Source organism: Periplaneta americana, chromosome 13, assembly GCF_040183065.1.
Source record: "Periplaneta americana isolate PAMFEO1 chromosome 13, P.americana_PAMFEO1_priV1, whole genome shotgun sequence".
Lineage (NCBI taxonomy): Eukaryota > Metazoa > Arthropoda > Insecta > Blattodea > Blattidae > Periplaneta > Periplaneta americana.
The window spans coordinates 141,357,912-141,367,603 of record NC_091129.1 but is presented as its reverse complement, the minus strand read 5'-3'; positions in this window follow the sequence as shown (position 1 = coordinate 141,367,603).

The window sequence follows — 9,692 nt, the reverse complement described above, 5'->3', positions numbered from 1 at the left end:
AGGCACGTCTCAAACTCATGTGAAATCAGTGTGCGTGTGTGTGCGCGTGCGTGCGTGCGCGTACGTGTGCGTGTTTTTTTTTTTTTTTGCTCTGGATTTAACAATGAAGTCATCATCCTTCTTGCTTCCCAATATTTTGATGGAAAGTCCACAAATGCCCTAAGAGTTTCACAATTAGCCAGGTGCTCCATCTCCATGTCCGCTTCTGGTGTGATTGTGAATGTGATTGTTTCCGAAGTGTCCAGTATATTTCATTCAATTTTGAAACACAGGGAGGAAGAAGTTGCCGGTGATAGTTGGAAAGCTCGATGTAAATGATGTAAGGTGATATTGAATGCAAAATATTCAGATTTAATTGTCCATACGATTGATTTTGCATATAACATAGAGCCTACAAAATGATATACACTTTCCATAATTGTCTACATTTTTATAAAGTTCTTCAGTTCCTAAAACTTGTAGTTTGTATTTCAAATTTGGAAGTGATGTGTTAAGAAAAATCTGGAGTTTTTCAACTACAGTTTAGCGGTTTTTTAAGCTCGTGCAGCGGTAAATGGAAATCTGAGTTGGCAACACTGCTTGTCGCGTCTGTAGCAGGCCAAGTCGACCTTCCGAAGATGTAAGTTTTGTTTTATCAATAAACACAGTAAAACCTACAAAAACAAAGCTACTAACCGGTGTCCACCAATCAGGTTGATCCGACAGAATATTGCCGTCAACGAAGCGGTGCACAGCTCGAATGTCATTGTTTTAACAACTTCTCTGTCGTACAGTAATTACTTAAATTACTTATTATAAATAATCAAGTTATAACCATTATATCAGATCTTCGAAATGTTCATCCTCTGCTCTTAAAAATGTGGAATACGTCAATATTGCCATTTGTTCATAGTTTTTATTCAGCATTTACATTAACCCTGTCATCAGACACTACAGACTAAGAATAGTCTACATGAAATATTCAACTGTCAACCAGTAATAGTCTTGATACCTTATTATAAGCACATGGTCATCTTCTAGTTGCTAATAAAATGAAGATAAATTGCAGTATTCAATATCCAGGGTGGAAGTGAAATAATCCTGCAATGAAGGCACACTGCAGACCGTTTTGTGAATGAAAAAATAATGACTGTAACATCACTGTATATTTATCAAGCCCTAAATTATGTCAAAGATAATTCACAAATGTTGGCACATAGGAATGATGTTCATCTATACAACACCAGAAACCGTGATATTTTAACGTACCTAAGTGTAGGCTAACCAAAATAATGAATATTATTTTATTGTCTTTAAAAATTGCAAATAAATTTCCGACACATCAATCTGGAAAGGAAGTCTTTTAACAGACATGTCTCTGGTTGGTTAATCAACAAAATATTTTATGATATTAATGAGTTTTTTAATGTTAATGATTTGAGTGTTTCTGATATAATTTTATTGTTCTTTATGTCTCTGTTGTTTATTTTATTATGTATTACTTGACTTTGTCAATTGCAAAAATTTGTGTTCTCTGACTGTACAATACTGAATATACTGAATATTGAAAGGGATGATAGGGAATGCTTAAATGAATAGAAAACCTATATTACGTTTTGTGATTAAATGCACGGTTAATTAGAATATTAGGTTAGAAGTTTCAGTAGGTGTGTTTCTTAACTTCCCTGATTAACCCGAGTTAACTCGGGTTGCTAACTTGTGTCAAAATTTATTAACCCGAGTTAACTCGTTTGAGTCCCATTTTCGCTGCTAAGGATTATATCCCGAATATATGTTTCCATTTTTTCATTAACCTTTTCCTCACTAGATGGCTACAGAAGTTAGTGATATTGCTATATCTGGTGGTGTTTTTTGTACTTCTTCCTTGCGAGTGGAATTCTATGCTCATATAGCATTCACACACAGTAGTGAGTAGATGCTAGTTAGTTTTGGCGGTTTCTATTTGTGTTTAGTGTTTTTTGTGCTGTTTTATGTAAAGATGGATCAAATTAGTGATTCCGAAACTTTTGATCAGGAATAGGCTATATTCCTGTAGAAGACTAGGAAATGAAACATCGGTATCAGAAGACGAAGTTATAGACCAACAAACAAATTCAGATCAGTTGATGTCGCGTCTTTTCGACAGTGGTTTGAATAGGAGACATCTGGTACCACTTCTTCTGCACCTCCGGGGTCCCCATTCCCTGAAATTTTAACATTGTTTCTGATAACGTTAATTCTCAATTTTTAAAATAATTCTTTAATAATGACCTCATCAACATTATATTCGAGGAGACGATTCGGCATGCTAATAAGTGTTCATAGAATGCTGAAAATAATTCGTGGCGGCCTACTACAGACTCTGAAATACTTGCACTTTTGGGCATAGTGATACTGCAGAACATTATTCACAAACCTGAAGAACAGATGCACTGGTACAAATATTCAATGACTGCTACACCATTCTTCCCAAAACGCTCTCATATAGGAGAGCAGATACTACTGTCCGGAATGCAATATGCCACTGTGCGTAATACCCTGCTTTCGAGTCTATCACACGACAAGCAACATTTAACGCCTTGATAACAGCACTGGTATTGTACCTCATAAATTAATCCATAAAAACATAAGTTGGTAATAGTTCAGGAGAAAATCAAAGTGGGACAACTACCAGAGCTGGAATCAAAGTGCACGAGATAACTCGGGATAATAATTCAGGTATGAATGAATGTCTATTTCATAGTGATTTTTTTAGGTATGTAAGAAAATTAGTGATGTACAGTGATTTGCAATATTAAATGGCCTCTTTACGAAAATAAAAAATATGACACTTTTTTCACAAAACTGGTAAAATATATAGTAAGGGAAGAGGTTAATCAACAGTAGAGATTTACTTTAACCCAAACACACAATGTGATCCTAACTCTTTCAAGCGAAGAGGTAAAGTGACTATTGGAACACTTGGATTTATGTTACTCCTACATCCAGTCACTTCGAGAGTTAATAGATTGGAAACAACATTATGATAACACAGGTGCAATGTTCTGACCATCATTTTAATGGGTCCTGCTTAATTACAAGAGAAGAAGATATTTGTCGCTGTTATGTATTTTCCATTCGTGGCCAATGTTATGTGTTGTACATCTCAGTGGTCATGTAGAGAGGAAACTCTCCGACATGATAACAATTTGGTTTCTATGACACGCCAACTATTTGGAGCTGAGAATACAATTCCAGAGTCGCATTCCAACCAATCTGCATACAATGACGTGATTATGGCTTACACTGTTTGTACTTAGTCAGATTTCTAAGCATAGATATTCCACTTCTCTGTTTGTAGCAATGGCTTTCCTATTTCCTACGCATACAATGTCTAAGCACTTCAACCAAGAATTATTGTCACATAAGCACGCATCATTTCTCGGCATGTCTTGAGTCATAATGTAGTGGCGCGGTTTTCGAGTAACTGAACAGGTGACTCGCCAGATGATTTTATGAAAAATATAGCTATAGACAGGGGCGGACGCAGGATTTTTTTTCGGGGAGGGATTTGAGGATATAGTAAAAATGGAGTAATGAGAAATAAGTTTATATACTCACAGTTTGTTTGTGCGAGATCGTGCGTATTTGCTTGTTTTCCGCACAGAACCAATACGCGGTAAGTGTGAAATACCACATTCAGTATTCCCAACGTAACACACATAACAATTTCCCTCTTCTTACCGCTTAAGCGCGACATTCATTTTACTGCTTTAGGCTTTTAACATATTATTTTTAGAGACGTTTAACACAGTAATAATTATAAATTGGAAACTTACCACTGCAATTTCACCTAAATTGCAATGTTAATTATTGTTTTTAAATATTTGAAAAAATTAAGTAAAGTCTACTACTCCACGAAACTTACTGCATTCCTGATACAAGTAACATTAAGGAAGCCGTGAAAAAATCAACAAGATTCCAGATGCCGATGTTATTACTGCAATATGTTATATAAATAAAATTGTTAAAGTATTAAAATGAAAAATAAATCATTACATAACCTTACCGTTCGTTTTAAGTTCGCATTTATAGACTGGGGGAAAAAAAGACAGACGTATATCACGGCCTGCTGGAGTATAGTAAACACAGAAAACATTTTATAGCAACAATGTTGAAAAAAGATATTTCTGTTTTCCGAAGTTGCCGTCATTAAACAGAAACCAAGATGGAGATTTCATTGCAACTAATTAGAAATTCGTCTTTCAGGTATGTAATAAACGATCTTCGCACAAAATAATGTACGATACACGAGCGGTATGTTTGTTTTCATGTTCTCGGAAATTAAAAGAGCTCAACTACGTTTCGCTTTTTCAATCCTTTCCTCAACCATGAAAACGTCAACATACCGCTCTTGTAACGTATATTACTATTCCGAGTCACAAACATTTACAAGTTGGCCTGAGTAGTGTAGTCGGTATAGCCTTCTGTGCTCGAAGTTGCGGGTTCTACCCCAACCCAGCTCGATGGCATTTTAAGTGTGTTTAAATGCGACAGGCCTCATATCAGTCTATTTACTGGCATGTAAAAGAAGTACTGAGGGAAAAAATTCCGGCACACCGGCGACGCTGATATAACCTCGGCAATTGCGAGCGTGTTGAATAAACCATAATTTTTTAATTTTAACATTTACAATGACTGCAATACAAAAACAATGACAGAATGGCATTTACAGAAGAAGGCGACGAGGCTTCTTAGACATTTCATCCAGTACTTCATGAGCTTTTATTTCTACATTTTTATTATATACATCAAGGCCAGTACATTTAATCTGTCTGCTCCCATCGTGCTCCTCAAGTAAGTCTTCAAATACCGCAAAGTTCCAGCGCCTTGCGAGTGCAGGGAAAAATAATTTCATTGCACCTGTTCAAAGATGATATAAAATCAGTAGGTATTAGGTGAAGATTTTTCTGATCAAGGAAATTTCTTCTCCACGTCTTCAATTCATTGAAGAAAGACTCTGGTGATGCATCAACATCATTGGGCCACTGATTTACTATAGCCTCAACAGCAGTTTCTAAATCTTCATCTGATGCTCGCACTATGTTTTTAGGCAGCAAAGTTTGTATGGACTTTAGGATTCCCTTCTGATTTAAAAAATTGTCCTTGAGCTGACTAATGAAATAGCCTAAGAAGAGAAGGAAAATTAAAAGCCTAAAATACTTTTCATGACTCTCTGTCTTGAAGTAAGAACGCTGTAATTGTCTTCCTGCAGTTCTTTGAATTTAACATTTTAGCAAAGAGAATTTACGTGGAAAACTCTCTAATTCCTATGTACATTCACGAATTAAAATTAATATTATTTTTGTTTCTTGTTTCGTATTTTTTCTCAAAATTTCGAGAGGGGATATATCCCCTTAATCCCCCCTTTGCATCCGCTCCTGGCTATAGAATACCTCTAATTTTAGTGGTGGTGATGGTAGTAGTAGTAGTAGTAGTAGTAGTAGTAGTAGTAGTAGTAGCAGCAGTAGTAACTTACAAATGGCTTTTAGAAGTTTTAGAGAACTCGAGATGCATTGCCGCCTTCACATAAGCCCGCCATCGGTCCCTATCCTAAGCAAGATTATTCCAGTCTCTACCATAATATATCCAACCTCCCTCAAATCCACTGTAATATGATCCTCTCCTCTACGTCTTGGTCACCCCAAAGATTTTTTTCCTTCAGATCTCCCAACTAACACTCTATACGCATTTCTGGATTCACTCATACGTGCTACATGCCCTACCCATCTCAAATGTCTGGATTTTATGTTCCTAATTATATTAGGTAAAGAATACAATGCTTGCAGTTCTGCGTTGTGTAATTTTCTCCATTCTTCTGTAACTTCATCCCTGTTAGCACCTTATTCTCGAACACCTTTAACCTCTGTTACTCCCTCGAAGTGAGAGTCCAAGTTTCACAAGCATACAGAACAACCGGTAACATAACTTTTTTTTAAATTCTAATAATGATACTGCAGTTAGGTTAGTCAACTTTGCCACAAGAAAAAATTTAATTGTGAAAAGTACAATATTCCCACATAAGTACATGCTTAAATATACTTGGACTTCTCCAGACGGATTGACACACAACCTGATAGATCACGTCTTGATAAATAAACGAAGACATACTAGCATAGTAAGCATTCGATCCTTCAGAGGGGCAGACTATGATTCTGACCATTATTTGGTAATTGAAAAATTAAGAGAAAGATAAGTAGCCAAGCGAGTAGAGCAACAAGTTAATATTAGGAGATACAATATTCCGAAATTAAAAGACGAGGAAACTAAACAACATTATGAGGTCGAAATTTTAAATAGGTTTGCCACTTTAGGAAGTTCCTACGAAGTTGAGAAGGAGTTAGATATTAATAGCTTGTGAGAAAATATCAGAGATAATGCAGCTGAGCAGAGCATGGGTTATTATGAAACTTAGTAATAGCAATAGTAATTTTTATTAGGAATATTCCATTATATAGTGGTTCTCCTTCAACCCAAACCAATCTGCTGTCCCAGAAATCCCTATAATATTAATAATAATATAAAAATAGTAATACATTATTAATTTTCTCGATAGTTTCATTTTTGACGTAATGACTATTACACTTTTACTACGTCTTATTACTTTTGACCAATAAAACGGTACGAAAGGACGTGTTTTAACCAATCATAGCTGTTTACCGCTACACTTCCCTAGCATTTGTTTGTTTTTATCACTTCCCTAGCATTTGTGTCTTTGTTTGTCAACATTTCAAATTGCAAATTCTTACGGTATAGGCCAGCCAAGTTCCGATTACCGAACTACTGAGCTCGTTGCATGTTTCCTGTTTGTAGCGATAGTAGCAACCTCATCTCCAATCGGAAATAAGAAGTTGGTAGGCCTATATTATACAACATACTTTGCGATCGTCATTTGTTTTCCGCATAGATAGTCAACTGAAAATGGTGGCTCCGTTCAAACCTTTTGGTGAAGCTAATATTAATGAGATAGAATTTTAGTAAGTCAATGTTTTATTGTATTAAACTACTTTATTTCTTCTAATCTTTATATACTTTTTTCTAATCGTGTAATAGTCAATTAAATCCGTCAATCTGGTTGGCAAGTTGGTATAGCGCTGGCCTTCTATGCCCAAGGTTGCGAGTTTGATCCCGGGCCAGGTCGATGGCATTTAAGTGTGCTTATGTCAGTAGATTTACTGGCATGTAAAAGAACTCCTGCGGGACAAAATTCCGGCACATCTGGCGACGCTGATATAACCTCTGCAGTTGCGAGCGTCGTTAAATAAACATAAAATTTAAAAAATTCAATTAAATCCCACTCGAGTTTTGATTTTCTCTAATTAAATCAAAACCTCTAGTGAGATTACTGTAGATAAACACCGTGAAACAGGGAATAATATCCAGGATTGGAAGTAATATTGCATTTAGGATGGAGAAGGTGGGGATGCATTTCACCAAAGTACGAGTTAACTACTGTTTTCTATTTCAAACTACTCTACTTTTTCAAAGAATGTAACTCATCTCAGTATGCTTGTTTAGCTAAAATTAGTTCAAGTATTACATAAACATTTTACTGAAAAAAAAAAAAAGAAAAAAAAAAGAAACGCCTGTGGGTTAAACCGTGGATCGCAAAACGTGATAAGAGAGGTATCCATCAGAACTTATTGAAAGAGCTATAATGCGAGGACTTGAAAAGTTATACAAATCATTATAAAATAGACTATTGTTATCATATAATATCTATATATATATAATTTGAACTGGTTATGGAAATTACGGAAAAACGGCTGAATGGATTTTAATGAGTGGCCCCTCATTTTCATGCCTGGCATCCAATGTTTTTCGGAAAAATAGTAGTTTTCAGTGAAATATTAATTTTCCTACATAATTTTCCTATTTTCCAAAATCCATCTGTTGCAGTTTTGAGAACTAATTTTATTGAATCACGGCCGACTTGATTGAATTTTTAGAACAAAACACACACTACAATAAACAATACGCTATTACACGAAGGCCATGACCTGCAGGATTGCCGACATATTTAGAGCTCAATTCAATTTGTTATTAAAAACTGATTCTGCAGTGTATAATTTTCTGAGTACAGCTGTGTATTGGATATTCAAATCTACGAAACTTGAGGTGGTTTGATGACATTATTACCATTAGAAATTAAATATTATTATAGTTAGTATCATGATGCGTCTATTCTTCATTAATTGTACATAATATCGATGCTATATTGATGACATGAAAGTGAAACGTTTTGAGGTTATGTAAGTAAATGTAGAGAATATCTTAATTTAGATCTTCATTTCTATAATTTACTGAGTGACTGCTATATATAACTACAAAACTTAAGTAAGATAATAATATTATTATTAAAAATAAAATATTTTTATACTTATTAAACCAGTGGGGTTGGGTCTTTTTCATATACTTAATGGCGGTGTAGTGTATATATTGATATGTGTCATTGTCTTCAGTATTGGCTCGAGAGAGCGCAAAAATTACAGTTCCTAAGGAAAATATATAAAAAGATATTACTTACTGATAAAATAAGAGGCCTAGAAAATGTTGTAGTCTCCAGATCATTTCAGCAAGATCTCTTAGTAGGATAAAATGATTTTACGCTCTACATTTCAAGTTCTACATGCAGCAGCTATACGAAAATGCTATTGTTCGAAAGCTTAGCAAACCTGACATTTTTTTAACTTTTGCCTACAATCCACAATGACCTGAAATACCTACTGCTATCGTCCTGACATTGATACTTGCGTTTTCGCGTTGAAACTCAAAAACTGAACTTGGATAGGTTCAAGAAAAAGTATTTGGCCTAAAAAAAATCCATTCAGAGGGAGTATGTTTCATTATTATGGAAGCAAATAACTATCAAAGAGACAAGTATTCTTCATTGAAAATAAATATGAAAAATTTTTATTTGAACGTCTAACGAACTTAGTTTGCAGCAGCATTTGTTGCACAAGCTACTAGTTAATATTATATTATACAAATTATTTATTTACAACATTTCATTTCCTTCACACTCCGATATCAGAATTCTTGTGATAGCAACAATCCAGATATATTTGCGTTCCGTCATATTTGTTTCAAGGTATAGAAATCTTTTATCAAAGATAACAAGATGCATTTACATTTTATAAAAGTTATTTTATCAAAGAAACTTTTATAAAAGAAAGCCCAGTACTCTGTCATATATTTTATAAAAGATCTTTGTCAAAGAACTTTGATAGTGTAATAGCAGCCTTACTGCATAATGATTCGCAATGCATTGCCATACATATCCGCCAATTTAATTTTAATCCTTACCCCATGCAAAGGCCTTGTATCTAGGTGATATCGGTTGAAAGATATCTCACCTAGAAATTTCTGACCGTGTAAGCGAACTTTCTAACCACGAGTTAAGTCAGAACCAACGATATAACAAATTGACAAACTTTGAAGTAGTTCCTCTAGTTCGCAATAGGTGACAATATTATTCGGAAGGGTAAAAAAGTGTTGGGGAAAATTATAATGCAGATTAAGTATAAATTATTCTCATAATTGACAGTGTCAGTGGTTTCCCACTAGTCTAGTGCTTTTAAAATCTTTAGAGAGGGATGAAATTTTAAATTCTATATTGCGGGTAATTTTATGTTACTATTGGCGACACTGACCTCTATCTTCGTCATCTATTA